A 19,859-nucleotide genomic window follows, 5' to 3' on the forward strand; every position below is an offset into this window, starting at 1 on the left:
TGTGGCATTGGGTATGACAACCTCAACTTAGTGTCTCTTTGCTTTCTGGATTTTACGTCCCATCTACATGTAATTTTAACTTGGGTTTTGTGTTTAATTAACCTGTGTGGTTGGACTGAGAAATAACTACTGCCTTTGTATTGACTGAAGATGTGGGATGTGGTATTTGTAAAGCTATTACTGTGAAGATAAAGCTTTATAACAGTGCAGGAAATAAACCCCACAAAATTATTTGAGAAGCCATGCTATCCAGGATAAATGTTACAGGAAGCATTAACCTTCCATAAAAATTCTTTGCCAGTGAGGAATTTAACACACAGCCTTTGCGAGAGAAGATATTATACCTCAATCATGTTCTGAAATGCTTTATTTAAGAATTAGACATGAGGAAAACCTTGGGTTTCTGCAGTTTAGGCTATTTACATTTAGATATTTTAAACATTTTTTTAAACATCGAAGTTTAGTAGCTCATAGATGTGTTCAATAATATTTATATATAAATTATGTGTCCTGTATTTTATACACATACATGATTTTTTAAGTTTCTTGCTGTCTTTCTGTGTGTATGGCAGTCTCCTGTGTATTTTTTTCCCTCTAATAGGTACCTGGAAGAGGATATGATCACAGCTGAATTGTACAAGCCTACTTCTAACTACATTAAAAGACACCGAGGTTTTTATCATGGCAATTTGGAACCATAATTCTTTCTACACTGAAGAAACAAAAAACACAGTCCTCCATTTTTTCTCCTGATGAGAGGTGTTAGCTGGGCGGTGCTAGAGACCTAAGCTGTTTGCTGGTTTGTTGAAGGACATGGTTCAGGCAGGGATGCTGCCATTGCCTCCCCCTCACCTCCCTATGACACTTTCTCGCAGTTTGTTCAGCAGGGTCCTGGCACTGGCACCACGAAGACTTAAACCTCCTCTCCAGGCTGGGGAGCTCCTGATAGAATGAAACAACAGGAGTGAGGCAGAGACCTCCAACCTGGTTCACCAATCTGTCAATAAATGGCACAGTTATTTCACTAGCTGCAGTTTGGTCTGGGCTGGAACCAATATTTAAGGTGTAAGGTTTTCCTGTCTCATGTCTAACTGCCAGAGTGAGACAGGTCTAGACTCCAATTACTTCTGTCTGGTCAAAGCAAACTCAGCATGGGTTTTTTCTTTCCTTTTGGAGGAGTAGAACTTGATATCCAACTCACTGGCTTCTCTTGCTACATTTGGCTTGGGTTGTATCTATACTAGTGTCTTGTGAAGCCTTCCTGGAGCACAAATGTGTTTTGGATTAAAACGGTTCAAAGAAAGAATTTTGTTGGATTTTTTTTCCCATAGTCCTCATATTTCTGAATTCTAGAAGAACTTGTTCTGCTAAGTCACTCTTAACAGTCTCTTGAATGGTAAAGAGTTATTTAATTTGCATTCCTTCATAGGACTGATCAGGCAGTATTGTCCCATGGCTGCAGACTCAGATTTGATTCAGAAATGGCTGATAGAGTATAGCTCTTGGAAAACCTTCCTGTAATGACTCCAAGTTGTGAAGTCTCCCTTGTGGAAGATTCTGGTCTACTTCCATAAAACAGTCCTATAGTGCACCAATTCTACCCTCCTACTTTTGCCCAGAAGATAAAATGCACCTCTTCATGGTTCCCAACCCATATTTCAGCAGAGGTTATGTCCTCATCTACATCTTCTGAAGGTTTCTGCAAATATTATTATTGGTAAATATTAAGAGCTGCCTGTCTTTAGTATATACTTAGAACAAACTGCAGATAAATGCTTATAAATGATCTGTCCTGACTATTGCATGAAGATTTCCAAAAATAGTTGTCTATAAGCAAAAATAATCCTGAAGTTGTGTATTAATAGGATGATGCTTCAGGTCTTCTCCTTACTGCTGGTGCACTAGAAGAAATAAAAATGAGAAGTCTAAAATACTTTCAGAAGTGACTACTGATGTGCGAGGATCTTGGTCTAAAAATACTTCAAGTCTTTTGAGGGGACCTACTTTTTGAAAGAATGTTGAGTACCCATCTTCTGAAGATTGAGTGATTTTGTGATGGTTTACTTTTGACACAAGTTGATGTAGTCTTTTTCAAAGCCTTGGCCAGTTTCTGTATTAGTGTGTTATCTCTTGAGTTGTGCAGCATAACATGACCCATCTAGCTGTTTTTTTCAATTAAGTTTGATGTTCTTAAAGTAAATAAAGTTTGCAGTAGGTGAGTTATTAACATCAAGGACTGAATGCATATGGTCCTTTCAAAGTATCCTGCCCTCACTCCATGATATTTTTGTGGAAATAATAATAACAACTTATATTTTATGTATTTCTCACTTGGTGTGAACTACTTGTCTTACTTGAATGCCTAGAGGCTCTGACTGAACTTTTGTTCTGTTGTTCAGGGTGCTGTACAGATGGAGACTGTTAAATATCCTCCGTACTTAGGAGCTTTGCATTCAACAGAGACAGGACAGATGAAGGACAGGATAAAGAAGAACCAGAGAGGTTTGTCTTACTCTGTGGGGGGCTTTTTTTGTTTGGTTGGGTTTTGTTTGGTTTTTTTTTTGTTTGTTTGTTTTGTTTTGTTTTGTTTTGTGCTGCCCTCTATCACTCTGCTATCTTCGAGGGGTACATTAAGCGGTGCGATCAGAACTCATTGTGTTCAGTTATCTCTCTTTCCTTGCAAAGAGAAAAATTAATAAACTTCTTGGTCTAGGTTTTAAACACACTTCCATATGGATCTCTGCACTGTTTGTATGTGCCAGCAGTGGCGAGGTCAGAGAAGGTTTCTTATCACAGAGAGGCTGAGGCAGTGTTTTTCCCAACTACACCTTTGATCTGCAGGTGGTTCTGCGTTACAGATGGGGAATGTCCCTGGAAGCGTGGATGACTTACCCAAGACATGACATTTTGGAGCACGAGGCAATCTGCTAGGTACCTGGGGCTCTGGAGACCAAGGATGCAGTCTCTGGACTCTGCTCATAATCTTGACTCTGCTCTGTGAGAAGTCATGCTGGTGAGAAGAGGGGAGGGACGGGTAGGCAAGGTGTGGCTGTAGGAGACTATATGGCAGAGGAGCATGGCTGCACCAAATACTGCGTATCTCCTCCTGGAGAGATTTTGTGCTGTGTGTGCTGGGTTGCTGGGATCCGGAGTTGCTGGGGGTAGAGTGTCCCACTCATGCCAGGCTGCTGTGCCTCAGCCTGGTGACCCTCCTGGGGCCCTCCTACAACTGCTAGTCACAAAATGACTGTGCTGTCTTTTAATGTAACCAGTTTGGGGCACTGTTTTGTGAAGTTTTCTTCACTTTCACTCGATTGTAGACACCATCTTTTTATTTCTACTTTCTTCATACAAGCAGTCAATCGCCTCCTTGCTCAAATGTAGGGCCAGGACCTCCAGCTGCCTTTGGAGCAGGACTGGCAACTGGAGGCACCCCCACCACTTGAGCATGTTCTCTCCTGGTTCTCTGCCTTTTCATGTGGTTTTGATTTACTGTTTACCTTTTCAGGCTTGTAAAAGTAGGGATCCCAAAACCTCTTAGACACACTCTCTGTATCAGATAGTCTAAGAGGTCATGTACAGATCGAGACTGAACAGTGAAACATCTGCATGTGCTTAACCTTGCTTCACTTTTGGCATTGCTCTTGAGTGTTCTTTAGGCTTTGATCAGACCTTTTAATCAGTCCAGGATCTTTCCTCTTCCTCAATACCCTTACAAATGCCTGCTTCTCCAGAGTCTGGAGTCTCCTCATGTCCCTGAAGTCAGATTTCGCTTCTGCCTTTTCACTATTGATCTGAAATAACCAGTGAGAACGGACAGGTTTTTATAGCTGTAGGTCCTCTTTGTCAAGGGGACTCTTGGGTAGTTAACAAGACAATCCATATACCCTGAGGATCTGATCTGTTTGTTAGACTTGAAAAACTGGTTGATCTCAACAATAGCCATTTCTTTGTGCAAAGGACTCTGTCTGAATGGCATGGGTAATTATCTATGTAAGGGGAGAGCAAATAACCCCTGCTTTTGTAATGGAGTTTGCAGTATGCAAGAGTGATCCATGGTACATAGATGCCCAGATCATGGCACTAGGCTTTTGAGTTTCCAGCGATTGCCCTATTAACTGTTTCCCAGCATGTTTATCTCATGAGGTACGGACTTTTCTGTCCTCTGTGTGCTGAAAAACAGCACAAGCTTCAGGCTCTTGAGAAGCTTCTAAATTGAGCATCAGATATTTTTATCAAAGACTGGAGTCAAACTTAAATCTTACACTAGTAGACTGAAGCCTCTTAGGAATGAAACTTACAATACCAAGATTTCTCTATATGCATATACCCCTTACTATAGTGTCCTAACTAGAAGCTGCTATAGTTCATTTTATTTGGTAGAGCTTTCTGGTGAACTATTTTCTTTCTCAGTAATTTCTCCGTTTAGGAACCCTCCTGAGAAATCTTTGCTGTATTAGCTTCAGCTTTACTGCATCTTTATCTTTAAATAGCTATTTTAAATTTCCTTAGGCAAATCTGGGTTTTCGTCTGTCTTCAATGGTATTAAAATAGTATCTGAAGGGAGTGTCACCTAGGTAGGGAGACATACCGCTAGACGATACTATAAATGAGAGACGGATTGCTGCTCAGAGACAATGAGATATGGGTAGAAACCTGTTTACCTGTTGCAATACAGCCACTGAGCTAAACAAGTCATCAGAACAGAACAGAGCTGAATAATGAATATATCTTCCAGTCTCTAATTCTCTGAGCTGGAGAAGAGTTTTTTACACCAAAACTCCTCTTCAGCATATTTGCAGAGTTATCTACCCAGTACTGGATGCTGGAGAGCACAGTCAGTTTGAGTTTTGCGTTGACATTTTTCTAAGTGCAGATGTGTTTTTGGCTAGTTAACAGAAGGACTGCCCTTTTCTTAAAACAGCTGGACAAACCTAATTATTTGCTTGCAGTGTTTAGTTTGTCCCCAGGCTGTCAGAATGGTTCCTCTCTGCAGTCTTTGGTGTGCCACAGGCAGAAGCCAGGAGGACTTGCAGACCACAAAGAGGAAGTTAACTTGCATGAAATTTGATATCAAGACCTGACACAGCTGCTAGTTGCACTGGGCCACCACAGGACAAAAAATAGCAAAAGCAACACCTGTTAGGGCTGCGGTAGTGGAAGCTGCACACCTGATATTGTTGCCTTTTTTTTTTCTGACGTGACTTTTGAGCTCTAGGGCATTCTAGAACAAATGTTCATGCACAGTGTTTTCTTTACAGAGGTGAAGAAAATGGAAGATCACGGTCATATAGGCTGTTTTAAGGATTAGGTTTTGCCAGTTGTGTACTGAGTGATATTCTGTGTGGCTGAGATTAGGCCTGTGTTTCTGTCAACTGAGCAGAAGAGGGAGAGGAGCATTTTTTGCACTTGTCCTTTTGAAAGCAACACTGAGATCAGAGGTTCAAATCTTGCCATAGATAATACTTAGCTTGTGGTAAGGCGGTAAAGAAAAGCCTTCCAATAGCTTGGCAGACTTGCAGATGCCTGTGTGACTACTAAGTGAAGGATCAGGACAGTTTACACCCTCATTGTGTGTACCTGTCTTTCTTGGCAGATGCTGCCATGGTAGTGGTCCCCAGCGGATGGGTCCTCATGTGGAGAAGGAGCACTGCGGGATACAAATGTCTCCCAAGTTTCAATCTGCTCTTATATTAACTGAGGGATAGACAAGTGGGAAGGGAAGTCTGTGACTTAATGATAAACCAGAATACAAACACCAGAATACAGGAGATCAGTGCTGGGCCTCAGTTACAGGTAGTTTAAGTGTGTGGATCCTAGACCACAGGAGCGAGAAAATGCACAAGGTTTGGCCTCTCTGCATTGTGTAACCCATTTCAACATAATCAGTGTTAATCAGAGAAAGACCATTAATTGCATAGAATTTTTAAGCTGTCTTCCCTCTGTTCTGCCCATATATGACTCCTGGCACAACAAGTGACATCTTAAGAGCTTCTTACCTGTGCACAAGCTGAACCACAACTCAAAAGGAATGTACTAGGCGACACTGAGCAAGTGCTGCTGGTGCTTTTTGAGTGGAGCAAGAGCTCAGGAAACTGGTTATGGTGATTTACATTTTCCCTTCTTGTTCATTGGGCCAAATAATTCAAACAAGACAATTTCCCTTGTTGTAGTAGAGCAAGTTCTTCTTAGTGTTGCAAAACATCAATACATCTTAGAACTGAACTCCCCAGCAAAATAAATCCCCAAAGGTTGTGATGGGTTAAGATGAAATGCCTACATGCTACTAGGGTCTCAGAAGAGCTATAAAACCAAAGCCTATGTGTCCTTTGCCACAGGTACAGGCCCTGACCCCAACGTTTGGTATCTGGGAGCATTTGTAGAGAATGGTGGGATCTAAAAACCTATGTAAGACATTGTCCTTGTGATGTAACGACAAAGTAAACCAATTCTAGCTCTTCCAAGTAAGGAAGAAAGCAGAAACTGGGAGTAATGGGATTGAGGGATGAGGTATTTGACAAAGTATTAGTCAAAGAACCCAGCTTACTCCTGGTACAACAAAGTACTTCTTAGGCAGTTTGACAAGCAAACACTTGTCTGGGTCTTATGTGTGCTTTTGTCTTGTCAGAGGGCAGTGTGGTGCTGCTAGGGAACATTCTGGTGGTTCTCCCTGCCTTTGCAGTTGGTGATGACTAGCTGGGCTAATTCCCTCCAGCAGCAGCAATACCACACTGAGCAGCAGTGTACCATCTCAAGGGTGCCCCCAGCATGCCACACTGCTAGGAGAACATTACGTCTCTTCCCGAATGCACTGATCTCTCCCCTCACAAGAGAGGATATTGCCATCCCAACAGATTCTGTAATTGAGGAAGGCATTCTGCCGTACAGAAATGTATTTGCTTCACACTGCAGTCACAGGAGCTACACAAGGCTGGTGACATGACCTTCTCTCAGCCTGGGGAGAAAGGCTGTGTGCATTTCCTGTGGGGCAGTGTGGATCTGAGGTCCCAACCGGGGCTGCTACTCCACCATAAGGGCCAGGCTGCATCTGTGCACCCACTGCCAGCTGTGGGATTGTCCAGGGACAGGTTATGTTGGACAGCATATCTTCAACTGACATCAGTGGGGCCTTTCTCTCAAAGTGAACATTAGGCAGCTACCAAAGCCCCATTTATGAGCAAGATTCATGAACTAATTAGTCACTAGGCACATTAATCAGAAAGACTAGAAATAATTCAGCAGAATTCATGCTGTCAGCAAGGATGAGAAAAGCCCTCTCTATGACAGCTTACCTTGCATTTTGATCATTAGGCGATTCGGAGTTTAGCCCATCCGTCTTATTTATCTGCCCTCAGGGGAAGATAATCCCTGCATCCTAGCCATCTCGACAAGTTTGAAATTCAAACATATTTTCAGTTCTGTCAGTAAAATATCAAATGGGCATATTCAGATGAGTATTGACACACAACAGTACTGGTGCCTTTTTTTTTTCTTTTTTTCAAATGTATTGTCAATAAATCCCTCCTTTCACTGCTGCTGCTCTGTGTGTAGTAGCTCATCTTAGGGATCTTCCCCATCTTAGGGAAAAGTGAAGGGTGGGGTGCATGCACAGGTCATTAAAAAATAGTTAAATTCAAACATTCCAATTATTCTTAGCAGCCTTCCCAAGGCAAGACAAAGGCATTCCCCAGTGTAGCTCCACCTTCTTGTGTCTTGGATGAGATTTATTTACATGGGCTTGAGCAAGAGATAAATCTTTAAATAATCAAGCCAGTGTTTATTTTGGCTTTCTTTGCATCTTTTCCCTACCTCAGAAATCCATCCAGATCATGTGCAGTAAAATATTTCTTTAACAGATGCATACCACACTGTTGGTATGAAGTAGATTGGTCACTCTAGAAAGTGTACGCTAGCAAGGCAGCAACAGATGGTCTCCAATCTTGGTATAGAGTTGTTGTGGGTACTGTTTTTTCATTAAGCATTAATTGCTGGAGGTGGAAAGTGTGCTTCTCAGTGTGCCAAAGCCTAGAGATGGGTCTCACTGTGTAACTTTGATGCAGAAAGTGAACCAGATAATGGAGAAGTCTGGTTGGAAGCCTTGGATACCTGGAATTTCAGCCCTCGGCTGGAAGGATTGGCTGTCATCCTTACTTTAGGACTCACTGTCTGGGATGCAAAGGAATTTTGACATGGAGGAGGGAAGGCTCACCAGGAATGAAAAATATTTGGGAGGTAAAATGAGTTGTGTCTCAAAAGAAAGACCATCTGAAAGGAAGTGTTGGCCTGCTTGGGGTGAACAAATATGCAGTTGAAACTGAGGAGAGCTGATGTAATGGGAATATGAAGAGAGCATGTTTAGTTATCCCATATATGTTATGTGTTTTGTATTTTAATGTTAGCATGTGAAGCACTAGATCCTAAAGATGTGGGTACCAAGTTCCTATTGTCCTGTGGAATGTTTATGTGCAAATATTCTTTTTAATACCCTTTTTTCCCATAGAATATGTTCTTTTTTCCATATTATTAAAAAAAAAAGTATTTACCCCTCTGGATTTATCATAGAAAGCTAGTCTACCAAAATTTTAAAAGAACAGCTGTTGCTTGTGAAAGAAGGAAAGGAAACCATTAACCCTGTACCCCAACTACCATTTATTTGTGGGACTATATTTTTTCTCAATGTAATTTCTGTTTCTGCCCTTTTTTATGGTATTCTTAACACTTGATATACTTTTCTCATCCATTCTTTTATTCAATCTTTGGTGTATTAGATGTTACTCATTAGGTTAAGCCTACCTATGTAATTTAACCTAGTGCTTCGTTATGGGAGATGTGGTTTAGGGGTGGGACCTGTTTGCTGCATGTACCTCTCAAGTATGGAGTTCCATTACTGTCATGCTGCTTTACATTTTATTATTGCCCTGGGCAGTGTTTTCGGGCTCTTCTGCCCTAAAAAGACCTCAAGGTTTAGCTGGGGCACAATCTTCTTTACCTGTAACATTGTTTGATTTTTTGTTTAAAAAAAGTCTGATTTCATGCAGTACATATAAACATAGTCAGTGTGATATATCTAATAAGGTCCAGATCACTTGTTAAAGTGATCCACAGCAGAACTTAGAAAGCCAGACTTGGTATCCTGGCCATGATCCTGTTTCTGCTGTTACATGCTGCCTTCATCGGCTGCCTGTGCAGTATCACTTTTGGAGAACTTGTCGTAACATCATTACATTTTTCATCTGTCTTGAAGCCTTGATAGGTTCATCCAGTTTCATTTTGAGATGGTAGAAGAAGAACAAATCAAAAACTTCTGACAGATATCAAAATGTCCTCATGTTGTCAGAATGAAATGTATTGGTGCTTCAAAAGGCAGGATAAAAATGCTATGTTTTGACTTTTTAATTTCATATTATATATTATAATATAAAATAAAAAACTAGGTCAAAATTAATTTAATACTAGCACAATCTAGTGGAGTTTTCCCTGTAGGCTGTAATTTTTTGAGAAGTGAAAGGTTCCACATATATGTAAGAATATACTGTTCTCTTTTTTTGTGATTCCTCTTATGAGTCTCATTATACCAGTGTGTAATTCTTCTTCGTGCTATATCTTGTGTTTTGTTAGCATTTATTCCTTGTAATGCACAGATTCTAATAATTAGAAGTTTACAAAGCATTTTTCATTTTTAGGATTATTTCTTCCCCTCTTTTTAAAAACCTCCCCAGAAATTACAGATTAAGTAAAACTTAGAATATTCTCATGTTTTGAAGCTTTAAGCAGTGCTGTTTGATCAGTTTCAGGCTGTCAGAGCGCAAACTGTCCAAGCCAACTTGGTGACTGAGCTTTCCTGATGATATTGTAAATATGCATAATTTCCCAGAGGTGCATAGCTCAGACCTCTTCACTGATGAATAGGAAAAGCCTGCTGCTGCTTCTGTTACAGTAAATTAGCAGGAGAAGGAAATGTGGTGAGGTAAAAGTAGAAAGACAGAATGACCTGTGAGACTGATGATGGTGGAGAAGAAGGAAGCGTAGAAGAAGAAAACAGGCACAATTGGTTTTAATAAAAAAACCTTTTTAATGCCACTTAGAGCTGTTTTTTACAGTGGAAGGATGTTTAGCATCAATTAGAACAGAGGTGCTTTTTTTTTCATTTCACTATTTGTTTAAGGTAACTTATAGTATTGCTTTTGTTCCATTAGCAGCCATTCCTTCCAGCTAGGTGCAATAGTCCGTTGTTAGTGCACATTTCGACCATCCATCTTCAATTATCCATTAGTGCTTTCTCACACAGTGTGCAGAAGACACACACTGTTGGCTAATGCATGTTCCGTTGTTGGCACTTCTGTGACCTTTCATCTTGGCCGGTTAAAGCAGTAGTCATCAACACACCTGAAATGTAAGTTTGTACTGAAGTAGGTAGAAGGTGACTGATACATGCAGTGGGTTCTAGCTCTGCCACTGGTGTTCTGGATGCCCTTGGGTGTCTCACAGTGTCTGTGTGTTCCTATGTGTACAAAAGGTAATTATAGTATTTCCTTTGTCTACTTATCCTGCAAACTATTCTTTTGCAAGGACCACCTTTAAGAATTGTGAACTTCATGAAGCCTTAGAATATTACAGCATAGTAAGATTAGAAGTAGTGTTTTGGTGGAGTAACACAAGTTCCTGCTTGGAATAGTGGCTATACATTTCCCAAAGAAAAGAAAAGCATTCATTTATTTGATCTTTAACTGAAGATTTTTTTTGGTTCAGTTTGAAATGTGATGATTTTTGCCATGTTATGGAAGTATATTAAGATGACCAAATGACCAGCATATTCAGGTGGTGCGTATTAGATGGTCCAAAATCTATTCTGATTTTTCCAGGCTGAAAGATGGTGACCTTCATCTTACCCATGGAAATTTTTAGAGCAATCTCCATACTTCTCTTACTGCAAAACGTACCAAACATTATTTAAAGCTGTTAAGGAGATGAACAGTGTATTGGGACCATATTGCTCTCCCATCATCTGGCATAATGGTTTTCTTTTTGCCATTTAAGATTAAAACACATATGGAACTTGCTTTAATTTGTCACTTTTATTTTCTGAGTTGCTGAGTTCTAACTTCAGCTGGGATGTCACATTAATTCTGTTTAAATCTTGGGGAGCAAGCAGGTTGATTGGAGTTAACTGTGTACGGTATAATGATTCTGAGCTTAAGCAGTGTTATCTCCAGCAAATGTCTTTGCTACCATAGTCATCCGTGTGGAGCCCTGGAGCAATTCTTGGCTTTTTTACTCGTATCGCTTCACTATCAAAGCTGAAATGATTAATATTCACAGAAAAAAATAGATTTTCGCACAGCAAATCTTCATTTCTATTTCTATTTGGTGAGAACCAAGCCTTCTGCATACATTATATGGATCAGCTAAAACCATTCTAAGGAGTGAGGATGTAGATCTGTGAAAGTGCTACAAATGCATCACTCTGGTTATCAGAAAGGAATTGCAAACATGCCCATATTCCTAGCACACTCACCTTTTATTTGCTGAGGCCAAAATCCTGCCTGGCTTTTTGTCCCAATTCTCTTATTAGCTGTGGTAATATAAAATCAAGAATGGTACACTTGTACAGGCTCTTTTTCTGTTGCGTGGAAGTGCGGAAAGTGAAAATCGAATTGCCCGCCTTTGTCACTGTGAAAGCAATGCTGCTCTACATGGGGCTTTCTGACAGACAGCAGCTGCTACGCTGCAACTCCACTGAGCAGCATCGTGGGGGCTGGCCACGCATGTGGTGTGACCTTGGCCCAGGCACATACAAAATCAATCTAGTCTTGAACCACTTACAAGGACTGTGGTTCTCAAGAGCAGATGTTGACTGAATTGCTCCCAACTGCTCCCTAGCCCTGAAAGTGCTCAGCAGTCTTAAAATAAAACCAGTCTAAAACAAGTTCCCAGATAGCCATCTAGGAATCTAACATGCTTAAAAACAGAGAAACAAAGCAGCTGAATCTTGGCTCAGGTGCATATAAGCTGGTTTTCAAAAGCTAGTTTTAAAAGAGAGACTTCAGCTGGCTTTAGACCCTGCTGAAGTTGGTAGTAATTTTGAATTGGTGAGGTGGATCTTAGATGACATCCCAGAAGTCAGTGCTTCACAGGAGGAGAACATTAATTTTAATCTTCTGTTGTGAAAATGGTGAATGGTCATACGTTTAAGCAGAGCACACTTCATTCTGCAAAAGCAAAAAGTCTCTTTGCTTTTGAGAGCCCTTTGCTGTCCAGCCATGTCAGCCTAATGTCTATATATACATACAAAGTATCATATGTATACATGTCAATTTATCTATAGATCTCTATCTGTGTATGTTTCAGCTGGATTTTATCTGATTCCAGTTAATTATTAATTCTGTCGGATGGGTGAGCTTGGTTCTAATGCTTCTTTGAAGTAATTTGTAAGGTCTTGGCAGGATTGAGTGTAGAAGTTTCAGATGCTGCAATTCTTCTAAATGTGAGAAGTTTGCCATGAGAGGTGTCTAAACCATAGTGTGTAACGTGAATGGTAGTGCCAGCCTGCTACAGGCAAAAATGCCGCAAAAGAGGAGGGTTGTTCTATGCAAGGGAGACACTTGGAGGATTTAACTCTAAATCTGGCCTGGCATAAAGCAGAAGTGAGACCTGCTTGTTAATGGACTAAATACAGTCTCTATCTGAAGAGGAGGACAGGGTAGGTCAGACTCAGTCACCTACATGAGGCAGATGACACAAAGATGAAGTTAAGGTACTGCTGCTTGTGCAAGGCTGCTGGAGGAACTGAGGGCACTGCTCATCATACAGAGTGTTTCAAGCCTTTGTGCTGTAGGATCCTTCTGATCTGGTGTCTAGCATGGGGAATTTGTGCATGCTGAGTTTCTTCTACCTGGAGTAGCCCTTCGTTGAAACTTCTGTACACCCTGCAAAGAGAGTCTGTGCAGGAAGGAGGCACCTACAGAGGCACTGGAGCATCTAAGTTTCTAAGGGTACACGGTACCTACATGGTCTGTCTGTGTTGAGGAGCTGGGTCTATCAGCCCTCATCCCAAATAAATAAAAAACCTCAGCTTTTGCAGGTATGACTGTAAACCAGTAAGGTGTTGGTTAGAACAGCAAGCTGAATTTCTTTCCTTTTCAGGAGGCAAAACCACTTTGTCTCCATGGGGGAACATCAGAGGAGGCCTCTTGCTATGACTTCCCATCAAACAAGGGTTTGGTTTTGGGTGAAGACACCCTCCAAAGCCAAAGCGTTTTTTATTCAAACACTGCTGTGCTGTGTGACTCTCCACCCACACCTTCAGCTTGGGATGTGACCCTAGCCCATTTAATTGAGACCAATGAAAAGAAAGAACTGCTTCCACTGATGCTAATAATTTTTTGTAGTAGCAGTGTAAGGAGAACCCAGCATGATTTTGATCCTGTCAGTGAGCCATCAAATAACCTGAGCAGATAATGCAGGCAAATATAAATCAGTAAAAGCTGTCATCAATAAAAAGAACATTATGTGTGGGGTGGAACACAGTTTGCCAGAGATCTAGAAGGACAAAGGCCAAGGATGCCATCCGAGTCATCACCATATCTGGTGGAAAAGGCAGGCTGAGTGTCAGGATGTATCAATTCAAGGTGAGAAGCACTGCTTTGCACCTCATCAAGAATTTTATGTTGTGTTCAGATCCCTCTCTTTGGGGTTGTGCAGAAGCAATGGGAGTGCCTTTGGAGAAGGCATCGTGTGTGAGAATCAAATTAAGGAGCATTTCTTCCAAGAAGAGCCTAACATGGTTGCGCAGAAAGCAGTATAAGGCAACCTGGCTTATGTCCTGCTGAACCCATTAAGTCTGTATGTGGAACAAGGAGGCTGCAGTTTGGCCCTTTATTCTGCAAAACATGAAAACATTCTCTGCTGATAGTGATGGGCCCATAAACATGAGCCCAAAGGTAGCTGACAGGTTGTAAAGGTCACTAGACCACCCAGCATTATGCAGAAAGAGCATTTCCAGGATGTTTGGAGAGGTGAGGATGGTACCTGGAGTTGTGCTGAAATTGCTACAAATGGGTGTGTGGCCTTTTCCTGTGTTGTGTGCCTCTGGCATGCCTGTGAGACAGTGAGGAGATGAGAATACTAAGAAACTGATTCCCATCTTCACTGAGGAGCTCTTCTTTGGCTTTGGCACCACAAATGCTATTTATTTGCTCCCTGAGGACATTTTTTACTTTTAAAATGTGGAGAAAACTGAACTTTTATATCAGAAATTGTTTGGATCTATAACTTTTCTTTTGGTGTTTGCTCTGTGGCATAAAATCATAGGAAATTTAACGGACTTTCCAAGGAAGTAATTACCTGGTGTACATACTTAAAGCTTTTATTGATATTTAAATGTGTAGCTAAAGAAAATACAGTGACAAATTATTTATCTATTATATTTCTTGCATCTAAACAAAATGACAGTTAAGGCAACTCTTAGACAAACTTCATAACTATTCTTTCTTAAACACACAATAGTGAAGAGGGAGAAAAATTGGAGGGGGAAGTTGTCCTGATGTAGCTAGGGCTGTTGTTTAACCATTCATCTCTCTTGATAATGATGCTTGATCATGAACAGTTTATTAGCATTCATTATAATGATATTTTACTCCCCCTCATTTTAACTTAACAATTCAATTTTTTAAGTCCATGGAGCAGCAGCTGTGCTCCCAGCATAATTCCTGCACAGAAATGAAATCTATCAGGCTGGTAAGATTACAAACAGTGTGACCTGTAGCAGTGCTTCACCATTTTGTCATTAGGGCTGGCTGCTGTTCTTTCTTCCTTCTCATATTCCTTTCCTCCTAATTGAGGCCTCCCTGCTCTTCCACCTCTTTGTGGCTGCCTCTTCCCGTAATACAACTCATCCACCCTTAATGCATTTGTTCTTGTTGAAGTATATCCAGGAATAGCTTCCAGATGCTGTCATAGATGTCTGTTTCATCATTTCTGGTGAAGAGATTTCACTTAAACATAGGTCTACCAAGAACAGCAGGAGTCTATGCCTGATATATATCTGCTCATCTACTTCATCCCTACAATCTCCTTGGCCAGCAGCATAGGTAAAAAAATCCAGCTTTTTTCCGTGTTCATGACAAATTTTTGGAAGTGAGTGGATATGTTCCCAGACAACCAAACCTCATGGTTCTTAGCAAGGTTAGTTTCTAAAAGTGGTACAACCATTCCAATAACATATCTCAAAAGAGCTGCTAAACCTGTTCTTCATATCAGAGCTCTTGATGTTCCCAAGAGGTAGATGTTTACTCATCCAGGAGGCCTTGATGGGGCTGTGAATAGGGTAGGAGAGAGTCTTCAGGTCATAAAGAGCAAGGATTAGTAGATGTCTAGGCCAAGAAGGTACGTAGGCATATGACTTTATTTCTCTGTGCTCCTTACCCTCAGTGCATTAGATGTGTCAAACTCTTTCAGTCCTTGTCATCATTGTAGTCTAAAGACCAGGGCACTAAAGGGACTGGGGCCCAAGGGAGGAAGGATGGAGAAATATGTCAGCTTGGGCTTGTAGATCAAGAATCAGAGAAAATGGAAGAAGGTCTGTCAGGTGAATGAAAGACAGACACCTTGAGTCATAGGGAGCTGAAGAGAAAGACTTGTGTGCTGAGGGTGGAGAGCTGTGTCAGTAGTGGTGACATGAGTGGGAGATCCTCTTTGTATTGAAATATGGATCTGGTCACAAAGCACAAAGAGGAAAACACCCAACTGCAGTGAAAGCTGAGACTGGACAAGATATTGGAAAATCTGAGGCTCTAAGAGCAGACGCAGGGGCAGCCCAGCGTGTGAGGAGAAAGGGCTGGGGAAGAGGTGCAGGGTAAAGGGGCCCTGTGCCATTGGAGCAGAGGGTGGTGGAAAAGGAAGTACCTGGTGGATGGTCCCACCCAAAGAGCTGGTGGGAATGTGTTGGTGCCACAGGGCCAAAGAGCTTGAATGTAGTTTGAGCACAGGCTAGGGCTGTCAGCCCAGAAAGGACACAGTTTCTGTGCATGGGTCATGCTGCCCGCAAGAAAGGGTCATCTGTCACAACTAGAGCATGACTTTTGGGCTTGACTTTAATGAGTGGGAGGGAAACATTTCAGCAATGGCTTCTGTAAGTAAAAAGAAGTCCTTCTACCTGTCTTATGCAGTTTGGCTCAGCTCAGAGAGGAGACAATCCCTGACTGCTCTATGTGCAATTGCACATTGAGTACTCAAGGCAATCCTTTTAGAGTGTGGGGGACCTGACTGCCTCACTGTAAAAGTGCCATCATCCTGTAGCACAGCAGTTGTGCCCAGCCCAAGTGAGCGCTTTCCTGTCTCTCTGTCATTGCTCTCTTCCCTGTGCACCCTCAGGGGTGACAGGGATTTTCTGAGGGAGTTGGCTCACTGCTCCCTTGTGCAGCAATGTTTATGGTTTTCCTTACCAGTGAATAATCACTGGAGAGTCTATCAAGTGTAGGGGAGTGTCCTAAGCTGCAGCAATAGACAGGATATCACCCATTTCCTTTTTTTCTTATCCCTTTTCTGTTCCACACTACCTTGGTTTGGCATAACCGTCTCCAAAGGCCAATACAGGCTCAATCCCAGAAAGATCTTGTCTTTCTTATGGTAAATGCATGTCAACACCTCTTGATGTAGATGCCCCAGCATTTACTTGAAGATTTCTCATTTCACAGATGATTTGTCATTCTCTCTGACGAATGGATGTTTTCCTATCCTCCTGCACCCCAAGGGTTTTTGCACTTCTGTGGGCCTTGTTTACTTTGAACAGATAATTGTAACTCTAGAAACTCAAGGATCTCTGATTCTAGTTTTGAACATGGTAGAACATGTAGCCTCAGTGGGATTATGTGGTCTGGAGTGCCTTATGGCTGTGTTGTGTGGTAGTTCTGTAGTGGCTTTGAATTGCTCCATTTTAGTTTACACTCATTCTCTTCTTATACTGTGAGAAAAGGTGACTGGAAGTTCCTATTTTATTTCTTCTGCACCATTAATTATTGTATGCACACACGCACATATACATATAAATAAACACAGCTTTATTGTGTCTGCCCTTTGTTGAGCCATTTCTGTGGCTCTCTCATATTCTTTCCAGTGTCCTCTCATAATGAAATTGTTTACTGTGGTTATTGCCAGTCCTTTTTTGGTTCATGTGACTTGAGAAGGGTGTCTGGGATGGGACACAGGTTTGGCATTGGATACATAATTTTCCTCCAGTACTGGCTAGAGCCCCTGTTTGGATCTCGAGGATTTACAGTCTCTGGCAGGGAATGAATGTATCTGTTACATCTTCCCTGCAGTAACATTTACAGATTGGCTGCTGTTTTTGGCAAGTAGGGAGGGACCCAGAGGACCCACTAGATCAGTGGTGCCTGCTCCAGAGGAGGGTTTGGCTGCTGGCAGTGTGGCCATGGAGCAAGCGGTGTCCTGTGAATAGTGGGGGACTTCGCTCTCCCGTTAGTGGAAAGCTGTGCCTGCCTGTGGAGAGCAAAACATGGAAAGATGTCAGCGATGTCTTTCAGTGCCACATGTTCCTCACAGGCTGGGGACTGCTGGAGGCAGTCCAGTGTGGCTGGGGTTGAACTGTCCATTTAAAATCAGCCTTCGGTGTGCCTCACTCTCCTCATAGGCTGTGGCATCCTCTGCTGAAAGCCCCTGAGGATCTGCTGAGCTTGATGGACAATTCCTTTTCTTTCTTCCCCTTTGTGCTCTTTCACAAAGAGAAACTGCTTCTCTTCCAGGGAGAGACAGGGAAGTACGGACGGAGAAAAGAAGGGAGGGAGCAACAGAGAGGAGGATTTTTTTTGCTTGGCCTGGGATGTCCACACCTCCACAATTTCAGCCCTGTCCTACTGCCAGGCTGGATTGCTGGTTGGTATGGCAACGCATCTCTGCACCAACCAAACCGTGAAAGGTGAGGGAAAATAATTGTTCATCTCCATTTAACTAATGGAAAACAGAGTCCCAGAGGTTAAGATTTCTTAAAGGAATTTAGATATGGATGTGTCCTGATAATGTTTTTTAAGGTATCCACAGTACCTGGATCTCCCAGAAACCAAGGTACAGCCAGCACTGATCTGACTTTCTAGCTAGTTGACAAATGTGTCTCACAAAAAATTAAACCTGAGGTTTTAAGAACCATTTGACATTGTTCTTGCTCTGCACTCATTAAAGGGACTGTCCCAGCTGAGCTGATCATGGTCACAGAGGTTGCCAAAGCAGAGGTGAGACTGAGCCACACCTCTGAAATCTGAGTTGAGTATCTTTTGGTGATTTCCTCTCTGATACTTGTTTTACAAATAAAATAAAATCTGGTTTCTCAGCCTGAACTTCTGTTTGTGCTTGAGTGAACAGTTTGGGTGCTTTGAGAGATCAGCAGCAATTGGCAAAAACCTGCAAGTGAAATAAAATTGCCTAAATTTGCAATACCATCTATGGAAATGTAGAAGCCAATGGAGGACACCATGCCTGTCCTGACTGTTGTCAGTCTCCATACCCAATGGTTTCACTATGTTTGTGTGCTTTGAAAAAGAAATTCATATGCAGGAGCCTGTTGCCTTGACCTGAACTTAGCAGAGGGGCGTCTTGAGGCATTGTCACATCTTGGGAATGTGGCCTAGCTTTGCATCATTTATAGAGTATGCATTATTCTGGGCTAATGTGAAAGTAAGCCTTTGATCTCATTCCATTGCACCAAATGAAATAGATGTAACTGTTGAATTCCTTCCTCTTTTATCATTCCTCAGTCAATAATACTACAGCTTAGCATTCCTCCATCCCCCACCTTCTTTGTGCAGCTTCTGGGGCAGTGTTGGTTTCCTTCTGTTTTTCAATCCTGCTTCATTCCCCATGCTTTCAAGACAGGTTTTGTACAGGAAAAAGAAAAATACATTTCGTAATGCAAACATGCCCTGCTCAGCACTTTCAGTTATCTTATTTATATGCTGCAGTACAATTTTCTATGACCCAGTGATTATCATTTCCCAGAGCTATCATAATTTTAAAGCTACCTCTGAATTGTGCTCCAGCAGATGGTACAACCCTATGAGTACTGTGTGAGAACCTGAAAGGGAGGGGTTGGGCAAAGCTGCATGTACGCACAAACCAGGCTGTTGCCCCAACACCCAAGAAGTCTCTAACTGGCATTGTTTCTCACAGTGTTTAATTTCAGTATGTGTTGTTGAGTACTGTCAGGCTGCTAACCACCAGGGAAATCAAGGTGGTTATTTTTCTTGGTTTTGGGCCTCTCTACCCAACTGGTTTTTTTGTTTGATTGTTTTTTTGTTTGTTTTTGGTTTTTTTTTAATTTTTTTTTTTTTAAACTGCATAACAACTGAGCTGATTAATTCCAAGATAGAATACCAAATAAGTAAGAGTCATTCATTATATGCAGTATTCTAATAGATTTCAGCGTGATCTAAACTTGGATTGAATACTAACCCATTGATTGCTATTCAGTTGTTTAAGCAGCTGTGCTACTAAGCTGAGCAATTGCACTGTATCATCCTTCCCTTTCTTCCTTCGATTTCTACCTCCCTTTCTCTACTCTTGAAATGGCTAACCCCTTGCCTACACATTTTCCTTCAGTGGATTGTGTGCTTTGTGACTGACTACTAAGTATACAATGGAAATGGTAGACAGCCAGCTAAAGTCATGAAAGATACGTTATCCTCATGTAATCGGGTGAAATTCCTGTGGGTATTTCACCAAGCAGAGGATGTTGTTATCATTCTTGTTGAGATGATAATAAAGAGGTGTGATTTACTGCTTCAGTTGTTTCAAAGGTGTCATTTGAACCTAGGGGAGTGTGGTGCTGTTAGACAGATCTGGACAAAGACTGA

The sequence above is a fragment of the Caloenas nicobarica genome, chromosome Z (genome assembly GCF_036013445.1).
Source record: "Caloenas nicobarica isolate bCalNic1 chromosome Z, bCalNic1.hap1, whole genome shotgun sequence".
NCBI lineage: Eukaryota > Metazoa > Chordata > Aves > Columbiformes > Columbidae > Caloenas > Caloenas nicobarica.